Source organism: Balaenoptera borealis, assembly GCF_965194805.1.
Source record: "Balaenoptera borealis genome assembly, chromosome: 2".
Classification (NCBI taxonomy): domain Eukaryota; kingdom Metazoa; phylum Chordata; class Mammalia; order Artiodactyla; family Balaenopteridae; genus Balaenoptera; species Balaenoptera borealis.
The window spans coordinates 166,722,354-166,737,747 of NC_138867.1; the positions used below are offsets into that span (position 1 = coordinate 166,722,354).

The following is a 15,394-nucleotide window of genomic DNA, read 5'->3' on the forward strand; positions in this document are numbered from 1 at the left end:
CGAATCTCTCCCAATGCCCTTGGAAGCAGGGGCTGGCGTGTGGGGAGAGTGGCCACAATGGTGGCCCTGCCCCTTGCACGCCACTCAACAATGGCGCCTCACTTCCAAGTCAGTCCACGCTTCCTCCAGGAGCATTCCTAGCTGCAGAGCTCCTCAGTCCCATCCCCTCAGGCTATCTCCGCGCAGCCAACAGCAGTCCTCTCCCGGGGTCCACTCTCCTAACCCCACGCTTCAGCACCCAACCAACCGCCACCCGCATTGGCAGACACCTGTCTCAGGCTGGGGCGCACAGGGCTCTGGTACAAACCGTCCATGCAAGTCTCACTCTTTCCTGCCTGCCAGACGAGCCACTGCACTTTCTTCCAATAGCCCCTGAAGCCCCCCCCCCACCATTTCCGTGTATTTCACCTCCGGTGAGGGGGCTTCCCATTTGCGGTAACTTCTGCTCTCCTTCAGCTGCCCCACAGGGGGGCGGGTCCCATCCTGTTTCCTTTTTTCTTTTTCTCTCCTTTGTCCTACCCAGTTATGCGGGGATCTTTTCTTGTCCTTTTAGGTGTCTGGTCCTCTGCTAGTGTTCAGCAGGTGCTCTGTGTGAATTGTTCCACTTGTAAATGTATTCTTGATGTATTTGTGGGGAAGTGAACCCCAGGTCCTCCTATTCTGCCATCTTGACCGCTCTCTGGGTATTCTCATTACATATATGTTACACCTCTTGTAGTTGTACCACAGTTCTTGAATTTTATGTTCCATTTTTTCAGTATTTTTTCTCTTTGCTTTTCAGTTTTTGAAGTTTCTATTGACATGTTCTCAAGCTCAGAGATACTTTCTTCAGTCACGTCCAGTCTACAAATGAGCTCATCAAATCATTCATTATTGTTACAGCAATTTCCATCACAAACATTTCTTTTTTACCCTTTCTTAGAATTTCCATCTCTCTGCTTACATTGCCTATCTGTTCTTGCATGTTGTCCTCTTTTTCCATTCATGCCCTTAGCATATTAATCATAATTGTTTTAAATTCTCAGTATGATAATATCAATATCTCTGCCATATCTGAGTGTGGGTCTGATGCTTGCTCTATCTCTTCAAACTGTGTTTTTGCCTTTTAGTATGCCTTGTAATCTTTTTTGTTGAAAGCCACACATGATGTACTAGGTAAAAGAGACTCTGGTAAATAGGCCTTTAATAATGTGGTAGTAAGGTGTGAGGGGAGAGGCAAGTGTTTCATAGTCTTATGATTAGGGCTCAGTCTTTAAGTGAGCCTGTGCCACTGGACTGTGAACTTCACAAGTGCTTCTCAGTTTTTCACTGCCTTAGGTAGGACAGGATGACTAGAGAGGAATAGAATTGGGTATTTCTCTTCCCCCAGGTAGAAGGCTTAAAGGGAGATGATAATAGGTATTTTCCTTCCCCCAGGTCAGTCAGATAACTCCAATAGGTAAGGCTCTGGCAAAATAGTTACACTTGAGGACAGGCCTTTTAAGAAGAACAGAGAGTTCTGACATATTTTTAAATGGTTACTTTTCCCTCTCTCTGCAGGAAGCGCAAGGGGACTTTTCTCTGATATTCACGGTGAGAATCTAGTAGAGCTCCTGGAGGTAAAACTCACAAAAGTATGGGTACCCCCCGCCCCGGCAAGACTGGTTTGCCTGGAGCTTTTAACTCTCAGACTTGTCCACACTGTGCTTCCAACTTGTCATTTGTAGTTCAGGCACTGGTTCCTCTGTAGGTTTCTGCTCTGCAGTTTCTACTCTGGTAATTTGTGATTGTGTATCAACCTGTCTGTCTGTCCAATTTGGGGGACAGTGGTTTGCCCTATGACCTTATTTCTCTGACAGATCTAAGAAGACTTGTTGATTTTTCAGTTTGTTTAACTTTTTGCCATTTAGGTGGAGTGATGGCTTCCAAGCTCCTTACATTCCAGGCTGGAAACTGGGCATCTCATTTGTTTTTCAGAGTCCTCAAGCTGCTCCACTCATTCTGTCCAAAGTTTTCATTGCATTTAGAGGAGAGGTAGGATAGTGTGCTTATTCCATCTTCACCAGAACCTATGATGTCCCCAATCTGATTTGGGAACAAAGTGCAACAAATATATGGTTGGAGTAAATACTGAGAGGATATTTAACAAAATCTTACCAATTAATTCTGGATGGTAGGATTTGGGGAGGTTTCTTATTCACTTTTCGGTCATTTCCAACATTTCTCTAATTAGCATTATTGCTTGTAAAATTAGAAAAAAAAAATCAATAAGCACTCTTAAAATAACCCAGGTAATAATGAACTCACATTCAGTAGTCAGAATCATTTCTAAGGCATAACTTTTGGACTACTTGGACAGATGGAGAGTTCACATGAAGTACTGTTGTGGGGAAAAGACAGCACCCTGATTATGTGAACATTCTCATTCCAGCCCTGGACACCACATCTACTCAGGTGGAAGGAAGAGAACTAGTGCAGATCCTGGCCCATGTTCTTTCAAGCAACAGAGTCCTGAGGCTTTGCTTATTTTACTTTTCACTGTCTATTTTATATTGCCTAAACATTCCGTTAAAATAAAAATGTGAAAACCAAACAAAAGAGTCATTGTCTTAGGCTCTGACATTCCCTTACCCCGCTCTTTGGGATTGGGGACACATGTAGGGTTTGACTGGTGGCCCCCCAAAAGATATGTGTATGACCAAATCCCTAGAACCTTTGCATGTGACCTCATTTGGGTAAAAGAGTCTTTGCAGATGTAATTAAGTTAAGGATCATGAGATGAGGAGCTCATTCTGGATTATCTGGGTGGGCCCTAAGTCCAATGACAAATGACCTTATAAGAGACACACAGAAGAGGAGACAGACACAGAGGAGAAGGTGATATGAACATAGAGGCAGATTGGAGTGACATGGTCACAAGCCAAGGAAGATATCAGCAACCAACAGTTAGAAGAAGCAAAGAATGTATTCTCTTCTAGAACCTCAGAGGGGAGTGGGCTCTGTTTGGCCTTGGTTTTGGTTTTCTGGCCTCCAGAACTGCAAGAGAATAAATATCTCTTGCTTGTGGCAATTTGTCACAGCAGCCCTGGAAACTAATACATCTTCAGAGAGGCCCAACTGTTGGCAGTTAATCCTGCCCAGGCCTTCTCAGTCCAGAAGTCAGTCCCCAGGCAGACTGATGAGAAGTCAGTTGCAATCTGCTGTGGGAAGAGCAGAAGCATGCAGGCAGAGGCCCTAGCAAGAGAGAAGACTTATAACCAGGGAGGAACCCAGCGTTTCTGAGGAGGTATTCTTGGTATAGCTGTGGAACTACCCTATGGAAGTACCTCTGTCGTGAATGCTACTCAACTTAATATTACATCCTTTGGCAAATGTGTGTATCAGTCAGGATAGGGAAGGCCATGCGGAAATAACGAAGAACCCTAAACTCTTAGTGAATTATAACAACAAAAGTTTATTTCTTTCTCATGTTACATGTTTTATAATGGGTGATGTATGGGTTCTGCTCCATATTTTCTTGTCTCCATGACTCAGGCTGAAGAAGCAGGCACCATTTGAAATATTAATAGTCACCATGACAGTGGGAAGAAGAGCTTTGGCAGATCCTGCATAAGCAATTAAATTCACAAACTCATTTGTCTGACTCATTAGTCATTCAAACCTACTCAAACAAGGAGGGGAGGAAGTGTCACCCTATCATCTGCCCAGAAGATGAAAAGCTAAAAATATTTAGTAAACAGCGTTAACAACTAGCACACTTTCTGTGAATCCAGAGCCCCTATGTCCCACTGATCTTTCAGTGATCACTACAGAGCACAAGGCCTGGCTGAGATTATGTACAGATACTGTTGAATAAAAGAAAGGCATAAAGGAAAGAAGGAAGAAAGGAAAAAAGGAAGGAAGGAAGGAAGGAAGGATGGAGGGAGGGAGAAAGGATAAAGTCCTTAACATGCAGAAAGTGTTTAAGACAGTTTTTCCAAACCAGCAATGAAAATGGAATACAGTAGGAGCACTATAAGCATGTGCTAGATGCAATTGAATTGACTTTTATTCTTGTCCCTTCCAGTTTTGACTTGCAGATTTTTGTCACATCCAAGCCCACAGTCAGACATAGCCCAGGAAAGGGCAGCCTGAAAGCCTGAGGTCAGGAGCAAGGTCAGTGCTGGTGGAGCTGACCTGAGCAGTCGGAACACTGGCTGGGCGTCAGAGCAAGCCTTGGTGCAGTTTCGGTGCCAGGGCTGCTCTTCCCTCCCCCATCCTTGAGGCTGTGTTCCGGTGACCCAGGGCATGCCCAGTTCTGCACACTGTATCATTTGTGTGCCCACCTGACTGCTCTGGCAAGCTCTGTCTGGGCCGATATCTGCACCCTATCTCTAAAAGCCCATCCGGATGACAACACAGACCTGTGACATTGCTTTCATTTCAGGACTACCCTTGAATTAGTTATGACTTATTACATGCAAGTGTCAGAAACCCCACTCAAAATGGTTTAAGAAAAAGAGTGCAAATAGTTACAGATATGGGTGGATCCAGCAGTCTAAATCAATGCTCTGTTTCTCAGCTTGGCTTTTTTCTGTTAGCCTCATTCTCAGACTTGCTGTTCCCCACTGTGTAGCCCTGGCCTGTGAGACTAGACTGGTGCCAGGAGTATTTTGGGGGTTCAAGAAAAACTTGTGGAATGAATGAATGATGGGCTTAGCATTCCAGGTTTAGATCCTATAGTAGCTTAGCAATTCCAGGAAAAAGAGAGTAACTCTTTCCAAACTAGAGTCCTTAGAGCTGACTCTAATTAGTCTGGCCTGGGTTTGGGTCATACGTTTGTCAGAGTAGGCTAGACTTTGCCATGGTAACATGTAAATCCTGAAGTCACTTACTCCTTATTCATATGACAGTCCAACATGTTTGAGGGATGGGGGCTTGTGCTCTAAGTCACCAAGGTGTCCAGGCTCCTCCCATTTTGTGACCATTTTCCATGTGAGGTTTTATGGTTATCAGGGAAAGGCAAAAGAGAGACTATCCCATGTGAGAGATGTGTTAGGGTGCAGGCCTAAAAGTGGCATCCATCACTTCTGCCCGTATTCCACTGGCCAGAGCTGGCACAGGAGGAGAATAAAGTGGTTTTTAAACACATAGTATTACAGCTTGCTGAGGGCTATATGACTCCCTGAGCCAGTTGCCAAGGCCAGGAGGTCTCACTGCTCTGGTTGGCCAGGTCTAGGTTACACACTCAGCCCTGAAGTGGGGGAAGTGGGTCAGCCCATCAGACCTCCTGGGCTGACTGTAGAGGAGGGCTGCTTCCCTGTGGAAAAACAAGGGCATAATTACCAGAAGTGGGGAGGGTACTGGGCAAGCAGAAATAATGCCAACCTCTAATACCTACGTCTTGCTTCTTGACCATCTTCAGCTCCACTCGGGGCCAGCAGACTCCTTCTGAGCACCCTCGTAGGGTCAGGCTGGCAGAAGGTCTCAGAACAACTTTTATTTTACTTGAATTATTCTCAGATAAATTTCAGACCCCTGTGGTCAATCAAACTCTAATTCAGTGAGACTATCCAAGGCTTGTTTTCATAACACAGACTCTGGACAGATAAAAAGATTTAGAATAAAACACTAAATACCTAGAGAGTAATATGTATTTTAATAACTTTAGAAACTGATTATAAATCTCATGCATATTACTTGTAGAAAGAATTAGTCAGCTTTCACCGAGATATGCTACAGTAACAAATGATCCCCCAGATCTCAGTAGCTTACAGCAACAAAGATTTATCAGTATTTCTCACTCATGTTTTATGTTGGCAGTGGGTCAGCAGGCTCTGTTCTATGTATCTTCACTCCAGGATACAGGCTGAAGGATCAGTCCCATTGGGACATGCTGTTCTCATAGCAAGAAAAACAGATCTGGCCAAACCACACAATGGCTTTTAAAGTTTCTACTCTGACATTGTACAAGTCACTTGTGCCCACACTCCATTGGCTGAACAAGTCAATGTCATGTTCAATGTCAGTGGGGCTGGGTAGTATGCTTGTCCTAGAGGGAGGCACTGTAGAGTCACGGTCAATGGGCAGAGACATTTCACAGGCCAAAGAGAGTAAAAAAGTAGGAACAAAATAGTATCTATGACAAGTATAAAAAATAAAATATAATTATCATAATCTCATCATCCAGAGATAACCACTATTACCCTTTGGTGGATTTCTTTCAGTGTATGTTCCTAGGCACATATAAACTAACATTCCTGTCTAATCACAATTTGCATGAATCACTCAAAATATTCAAACAAAGACAATCAAATCCAGGTAATCTAACAAATTGGCATTTCAAACCCCAATCAGATGACCCAATCAGCCTCCCCCAGTCAAATCCAGCCCCCCACAAATCAATTGCCCAGACCAGTTAATTGATTTGGCTGGAGAAACGGATTAATTGACACAATACTGGTAGAGTGTGTACTGCATGCCAGACATTGGTATTTGTGGCCTTAATTGTGTTGATTTGATTACGTAAATTGAGTACAGCTGACTTCATATGTTCAGTACTGTGATTTACAAGAAATATGTATTTGGTCATTCAGATGATGATCAAAGTATATTTGTCCATGGTTCCTGACTCACAGCTCCCAAAGCCCTTGGAATTTTCTGAATGATAAAAGCAATGGGAGCATCTTTTGTTAAAATATTTGACTTCTGGTCCTCAGTTCCTGAAAACAGATTCATAAAGCTGAAATGGGTTTCCTGTTATTCATAACAAGTACCTTTCCATCTCAACTGTGTTTATGTTAATGAGGTGACTTTTGGAAAGCACCTAAGGATGGGGGCTGGTTGCCCAGGGAACCAACTGGAAGAGGGCTGGAACTTTAAGTCCCAACTCCTGATTTCCAGGGAGGGAAGAGGGACTGAAGGTTGAATCAGTCACCAGTAGCCAATGTTTAATCAACTATGCCTATGTAATGATGCCTTCATAAAAACCCAAAAGGTGAGGGGGTTTGGAGAATTTCCAGGTTAGTGAACCAGAACACTTTCCTGCGTGACCCTGCTGAATTATATGGAGACAGAAGCTCCTTCATTTGGGACCTCCCCTGTGTATCTCTTCATTGGCTGTTGATTTGTATCTTTTAAAATCCTTTGTAATAAACTGGTAGTCTAGTGAGTAAACAAGATTCCTGAGTTCTGTGAGCCCTTCTAGCAAATTAATCCAGCCCAAGGAGGGGGTCATGGCAACAACTGGCATGGCAGCCAATCAGTCAGAAGTACCGGTAACAACCTAGACTGGGAACTGGAGTCTGAAGCAGAGGGTAGTTTGGAGGGACTGAGCTCTTAACCTGTGGAATCTATTTCCAGGTAGATAGTTTCAGAATTGAATTGAATTATAGGACAGCCAGTTGCTGTCGGAGAATTGCTTGGTAGTGTAGGGAAAACCCCCACCCTCCACACATTGCAATTGGAGCCAAATTTTAATGTGTAAATGAAATTATACCTAACTTTTTATTTTATAAGGATTTCCCTGTGTTGTTAAAAACTTTAAAAATTTTTTCTGTGCTGCTAAAAACTTTTTAAAAAATTTTTGCAAGCACAATTTTAATGACCACGTAAAGGTTTATTGTATGGCTATATCATAATTACTTAACCCAAGTCTTGAATATTTTAAATGCTTCTAATGTGTGGTTTTTAAATAATAAACTGCTACAATCTACATATGTGTTTGTAAAATAATTTCTTAGTACAAAAGTAACTCATTTTCATCATAGTGTATGCAGATAAAAATTAAATTTGCATATAATTTTACCTCCTAGAGATAATCATATGAATATACTTAAATATCATATACATTTATTTATAAACAGAAGTGAGATCATTTAAAATGAATGTTGTGTGATTTTCTGATTTGTCCTCATGCTTGAGTCTCAGAGAAGGGGAGATAACAAGGCAATGGGTAGGTTTAAATCTCTTAATACGTTTTGACGTCCAAAAACGTTGCCTTAATTTGTACTTACTCTGAAAGTGTGTGGGTGTGCCCTCCCATCCCCCACCCCACTACCGTTAACCCTTGAACAACATGGGTTTGAACTGCACAGGTCCATTTATACCTGGATTTTTTCAGCAAATATGTACCAATCTGCAGTTGGTGGAATCCACAGCTGTGGAACCTTGGATACAAAGGGCCAGCTATAAAATTATAAGCCAGTTTTCCACTGGGCCCCTAACCCCTGCATTGTTCAAGGGTCAACTATATAGCTGTTGTGTTGTGATAATCACTTGCTTCCACCTTGCCAGAAGAGACCTTGGGTTGAATCCCAGTGATGGTGGCTGGCTAGCCCCCAAGAGGCAGGGTGCTTTGAGACATCAGCCTCTACCCCACAACAACGGCTGTGGGAGCAAGCTCTGGCCCTTCTCTGGATCTGCAGTGACTGGAGGTCACTGTCACTTTTGGTTCTCGTCTCTGCCTGGTGAATTTGGGTGTGAGCACAGTCCTGTAGCTCACTTCATGGGAGGGCTGGTCATGGTGATATGCTCCTAAAAAATAGAACACAGCAAAAGTGATGCATGTCATTTCTGCGATCAGGCTGTAAAAGAAGGTGACATCATCTTGCTCACACACTCTCTTTCGCTGGCACTTTTTTCTCTATTGCTCTCTTTGGTGAAGCCAGCTGCCGTGTTGTGAGCTGCCCTATGAAGAGGCCAATGTGGTAAGGAGCTGAGGATGGCCTCAGGCCAACAGCCAGTGAGAAACTGAGGCCCTCAGTCTAACAGCCCACAAGTTCTGCCAAAAACCATATGCGTGAGCTTGGAAGTGGATCCTTCCCCAGTCAAGCCTTCAGACACCTTGACCACAACTTTGTAAGTATCCCTGAGTCAGTGACACCAGATAAGCCACACCTGATTCCTGACCCACAGTAACTGTGAGATAATAAATACATATTGTTTTAAGCCACTAAGCTTTGGGCTCATTTGTTACACGGCAACAAAAAACTAAGAGCTCCTACTACTCAAGGAGTATGAAATGCTTGATTTTTTTTAAATGAAAATACTTTCTAATAGTAAAAGTGTTAAGACGCATTGCTCTAGATGAGAGGTTACAAAATGATAAACCACAAACCAAAATCAACCTGCAGGTAGATTTTCCTTTTTTTTTTTTTTTTTGCCTTTGGAGGAAGGGTATATACACAGAGTTTAAAAAACATTTTGAGTCAGAATTTGAAACTTGGGAGATTTCACATGCACTGAAATTGCTAACCTCTCTTGACAAATTGAAAGCTGGGCAGCCGTGGTCCTCATTTCCGCCTGGCAACTGACACCTAAGGCCAAGCAGGGCTGTGCTTAGTTGGGGCATGTATTCACCTGTTTGTTGTAGAATGCACTATTCCTCACAGTCTCCATATCTGAGGCCAGAGCCAGCTACAATCCATCACTGCATTTCCACCATTTCTTATGGTAGAGTAAGAGAAAGTTAAGAGAATGTTAAGATACAGCAAAATATTGTTCCCACACCTTCATCAAAGGAAAATAAACGCCACGAGGATCAGGAGTTCAGACAGAGCACAGTTCCACATGATGTCTGCTGAGGCCAAATATTCAGGATGGCTTCTTCATTCATCTGATGGGGCTTCAGTTAGTATGGCTCAAATTGCCAGGAACTGGCAGGTGTGGCTCAGCTGCGGTCATACTTCTGAAGCCTCCATTCTCACTGTTGTCTGGTTCCTTGTTCCTCCTCCTTCCCTCCATGTGGTCTTTCCCACTAGGCTTTCCAGCAGGAAAGCCGGACTTCTTACATCCAGCTCTCAAGAGTGCAAAAGTGGAAAGGCCTTCTTCAGACTCAGGACTGTCACTGGCCCAGAGTCACTTCTGATTTATTCTGTTTGTTAAAACAAGTCACAGCACTGCTGCCGGTTCTGCCGCGCTCCAGGTATCTTTTTCTGAACAAAAGCTGCCTCATCGTATGTTTCAAGGATGGCTCTTCCTATCATTGTAAAATGGGGTGGACAGGAATATTCAGTGACCACACTTTCAGAAGATGATACTGTGCTAGATCTCAAACAGTTTCTCAAGACCCTTACGGGAGTGCTACCAGAACGCCAGAAGTTACTTGGACTCAAAGTTAAAGGCAAACCTGCAGAAAATGATGTTAAGCTTGGAGCTCTCAAAATGAAACCAAATACTAAAATCATGATGATGGGAACTCATGAGGAGAGCTTGGAAGATGTCTTAGGTCCACCTCCTGACAATGATGATGTTATTAATGACTTTGATATTGAAGAAGAAGTAGTTGAAGTAGAAAATAGGGAGGAAAACCTACTGAAAATTTCCCGCAGAGTAAAAGAGTACAAAGTGGAAATTTTGAATCCTCCCAGGGAAGGGAAAAAACTTTTGGTACTAGATATTGATTATACATTATTTGACCATAGGTCTTGTGCAGAGACTGGGGTAGAATTAATGCGGCCATATCTTCATGAATTCCTAACATTTGCATATGAGGATTAGGACATTGTTATTTGGTCTGCAACAAATATGAAGTGGATTGAAGCTAAAATGAAAGAGCTGGGAGTGAGTACAAATGCAAATTACAAGGTTACCTTCATGTTGGACAGTGCTGCTATGATAATAGTGCATACTCCAAGGAGAGGATTAACAGATGTAAAGCCTCTTGGTGTTATATGGGGAAAGTTTTCAGAGTCTTACAGCAAAAAAAACACCATCATGTTTGATGACATAGGAAGAAATTTTCTAATGAACGCACAGAATGGACTAAAGATAAGACCTTTTATGAAAGCACACCTAAATCGAGATAAAGACAAAGAACTTTTAAAATTAACCCAGTACCTCAAGGAAATAGCAAAGTTAGATGACTTTTTGGACCTAAATCACAAATATTGGGAAAGGTATCTCTCAAAGAAGCAAGGACAGTAGTTACAAGCTATACTGGCAGTTATTGAAGATACTTGAGATCCATGAACTTCTTTTTGCTTTTATGCTAAAGATCATTATGATAGTGCTGGACACTGCAGCAAATATCAGACTGCTTATACTTGGTCTTCCAGTTTTTTGTAAATTTAGTTTTATATTTTTTGAAGATCATAGCAATACGCCAAAAAAAAAAACACCTTTTTCCCCCTGTATGAATATACTGTAACTCTTGAAAAATATTTTCTCCAGCATAGAGTACTAAATTTTATTCCCCACACACACACACAAAGTGGACAAAAATGTATGCTTAACAAGGTCATTTTGTGACTTTGGAAATAAGTATGTCTTGTGTTTTTGTCTCACTGTGTTGTTGTCTAAGCCCAAACCCACCTTGAAACTACTGTTTTTAAAACCAAAAAAAGAAAAGTTTTTAGTAAGGAACCTAGTTCTGTATGCTTAAAACCACCGAGAGTTTTTCTTATTCCTTTGTCATAAACACAATTTCTCTTATTACTCCACTACTTACATCTCTAAATTCTGAGCTGTCTCAGTTTGGTGTGTATGTGTGTCAGTGTTCTTTGAGTAAAACTGGAAAACGTCTGCTCTGATACAGATATGTCATAGTGTGACAAATAGAAAACATGAGATTGAGGAATGAAACTAAGGAACAAGAGTGTGTTTCTTTGTGGTGGCCAAGTAGAAGCACTCCTGCCTAAAACCGTTGTCCTAAAAGAAGTTAAAGGCAGTACATTTTAAAATGGGACGTATCACTGGTTCAGTCCTAAAAAGCATGAACAAAAAGTTTTTGTTCTGTTCCAGCTCTGTCTTCTCTAAGTGCAAACACTGTGTTGCAGTGAAAATATCTAGCCATAAGATTTTTTTAAAAATTTATTTGCAATGCTTATGCCTGCAGATATGTAATGTGATCACTGTTTTGTGTTGACAATATTGCTTTATACAGTTCTTCTATTTGAAAGGAATCTGATTCTTTCAAATAAACATGGTATGTATTGTTCTTACGGGGGACTATTTCAGTGGTGTAAATAATACATTCCTTTTCTTAAAAAAAACAAAAAAACAAAAAACAAGTCACAGGCTCAGCCCACATTCTGAGGAAATGGACTGCACAAGATATGCACGCTGAGAAGTGTGATACATTGTGGGCCACCGATTTCCAAAATGAGTCCATACCTCCTAAGAATTCTCAGAAATATGCCAGCAGGGACCATCCTAGGTTATTTCACCTAGAAACTAAAGGAGGTGGAGAAAGGTAGCCCCAGAGAAGAGGAAAATATGGAATCCCTTGGATGACACACCAAGAACATGAAAAATGGCCCGGCAGCTGGCAGCTGCCACAGAGGCTATATTGTTCCCAACTGAATACAAACAACCTCTGTAGAATACAACAATAATCAGGCAAGGCCACCCCATGGACATGGTGGAACTAGACAGAGAAAATCACACAACCACACAAATACCAACCGTCCCTCTCCTGGGATCCCTGAGTGACTACTGCTTCTTTACTAATGACAATTCTAAACTTCTTTGTTCCTCCTATCTCCTAAAGAAATGTTATTAAGAATCGCCAAAATGCCCCTGCATCCAATCTAGAGCTGATCTGTGTTCCCCAAAATGCTCCTTAGAATCATCTAGCACAAGCCCACGTCCTACAAGGCCCTCCCAGCTCCCACGGCCCCTTTAGAATGTGTGCTCTCCCTCTGCTGTAGACCGTCTATGACTGTGTATTCCTGGTGGTCTTTGACTGGTGGGCTTTAACACCATTCATTCATTCAACAATATTTACTGTCTGTCCACACACTTTTTCCTTTCTTCCGCAGGTTTCAGACCTGCCCCACCCTCCCAGGGCCTGATTCCATTTCCTGCACTCTGGCACCATAGAACTAAACCAGTTACACTGACCCTTTCTGGGACAGGGAAGCAGTGTCTTAGCATTGGCCCCAGGAGACCATGAAAAGACATGGCCTCAGCACGTGCAAAGGGAAGAGCTTCATTCAAATCTTATAGCCTTCTGGACCCTTCCCTTCCCTTGCAGGTCTGCTCTCCTGCCTGGACAATGTAACTTATCACCTCTCAGGGGTAGGCTGGGCTGTGGAACTGACTGACCTTACCCATCAGGTCATGGGTCACCATCTTCACTTTGTATCCCCAGCCAGGGACAGGGCCCAGCCCTGATCTGGGATGTTCTGGTGGAATCTCTGAAGAAGTCATGGGGGAGTGAATGCTAAATCCAGTTAGGAAAGCAAAGAGCAGAGCTGAGGGTCAAGGTCAAACCCCACCAGTGGTCAGAGGAGAGGATGAAGTCAACAGAAAAGTTGGAAACAGGCTGAAGTCCCAGAAGTGGTCATTCCGGCCACCATTGCTGAGGCCGTCTCTATGTTCCAGCCATGGGTGACACTTTACATAGCTTCCCTCTGAGCTTCTGTTTTCAGGGGTCTCAAGACCATCCTAGAACTCACAAGACTCAATACCAGGTTATATACATGTCTAGGTTTATTACAGAAAAGGACACAAAGTAAAAGCAAAAAAGAAAAAGATGTGCATCAGATAAGGTCCAGGAAGGTCAGGCTCAGGCTTCCAAGTCCTTCCCCCACTGGGGCCACATAGGACACACTTTTCTCTGTAGCAGAGAACTACAGGGACCTGTGTGAAGTATCTCTGCCCAGAGAAGCCCATTCAAGTCTCCAGATCCAGGCTCTTACAGAGAGCTGGTCACATAGGCACATCCTGCTCTGGCAACCAAAACTCAGGATCCCAGAGAAGAAACCAGATATTGGATGGGCCAAAAAGTGCCTTCGGTTTTTTAGGTAAAAATAAAGGACCCATTTTTCATTTTCACCAAGAACTTTATTGAACAACATATTCACCGTTTTGTTCCACTACCTTCTGCCAGTTTTCAGGCAACTTCATAATTCCATCTTCCCAAAACTTTTTATCATTTTGAGCAAAGAACCGTTCCAGGTGCCTTTTACTGTCTTCCAGGGAATTGAAATTTTTTCCATTAAGAGAATTCTGTAAAGACTGAAGTCAATGGAAATCTGAAGGTGCAACGTCTAGTGAATACGGCCGATGAATCAGAACTTCCCAGCCAAGCTGTAACAGTTTTTGCCTGGTCATCAAAGAAACGTGCAGTCTTGCATTATCCTCATGGAAGTTTATGGGTTTTCTGTTGACTAATTCGGGACGCTTTTCGTCGAGTGCTGCTTTCAGTTGGTCTAATTGGGAGCAGTACTTGTTGGAATTAATTGTTTGGTTTTCCAGAAGGAGCTCATAATAGAGGACTCCCTTCCAATCCCACCATACACACATCACCTTCTTTGGATGAAGACCGGCCTTTGGTGTGGCTGGTGGTAGTTCATTTTGCTTGCCCCACGATCTTTTCCATTCCACATGGTTATAGAGTATCCACTTTTCATCACCTGTCACAATTTGTTTTAAAAATGGAACGTTTTCATTACGTTTAAGTGGAGAATCGTATGTGGAAATACAGGCAAGAAGGTTTTATTCACTTAACTTATGTGGAACCCAAACATCAAAGCGATTAAACGTAACCAAGCTTGCGTGAATGATTTTCAACGCTTGATTTGGATATTTTGAGTATGTCGGCTATCTCCCAAGTGGCATAACATTGATTGTTTTCAATTTTTGTTTCGATTTGATCGCTATCAACTTTAACTGGTCTACCCAACTGTGGAGCATCGTCCAGCGAGAAATCTCCAGCACGAAACTTCGCAAACCGTGTTCGATCAGTCACAGCACCTTCTCCATACACTGCACAAATCTTTTTTGTGCATTTCAGTTGCATTTTTACCTTTCTTGAAATAATAAAACACAATATGCTGAAAATGTTGCTTTTTTTCTTCCATCTTCAATATTAAAATGGCTAGACAAAACTTCACCTATTTTGATGTCTTTTGTAAATGCATGCTGATATGACAGCTTTCACATACAATCTAACAAAATTGTTTCGATTGAAGTTAAAGACAACTAAGTGCTGCTAGAGCCATCTAACGGGAAAAAACGAACAAATATTTTGGCCCACCCAATACATCAGCTGTCTTGATGCTTGCACAGAAAAATCCTGGATGGTACTTTTCAGCAGTGCCCCATTGATCCAGGCATACACAACATCATCAATCAGTAGCAAAAAGAAGATTCTGAGGGCCACATTCCCAGGAATTGGCCAAGGGTCACTCTTGATTCTAGGCTCCCCCAAAGACATATAAGGATTGAGCAACTAGACCTGCTGTGTTAATTCTTTGCTCACAGCTTGATAACAAACTTGCACATGGGGATTGCTAGCCTATGTACAGAGGAGGAAACCAAGGCTCAGGGGTACAGAGTGACAGTTGGGGCAGGGACTTGAACCCAGGACTGTGTGGGAGGGAAGACACATACTATTAATAAGCAAGGACTCTGAGACTAGATAGGTCTGGGTCCCAGTATTGATTCTGCCATTAAATTCCAGTATTGCCACAGGCAATGTCAGCCCATC

The 15,394-nt window shown here is 42.5% G+C and overlaps 1 pseudogene across 1 annotated transcript; it reads left to right on the forward strand.

The window, feature by feature from the left end:
- The first annotated feature begins 1,527 nt into the window (after positions 1–1,527).
- On the forward strand, positions 1,528–11,758 carry LOC309622754 (ubiquitin-like domain-containing CTD phosphatase 1 pseudogene; annotated as a pseudogene). The gene has a single exon. The product of its transcript is annotated as a ubiquitin-like domain-containing CTD phosphatase 1 pseudogene (transcript).
- Positions 11,759–15,394: the final 3,636 nt, after the last annotated feature.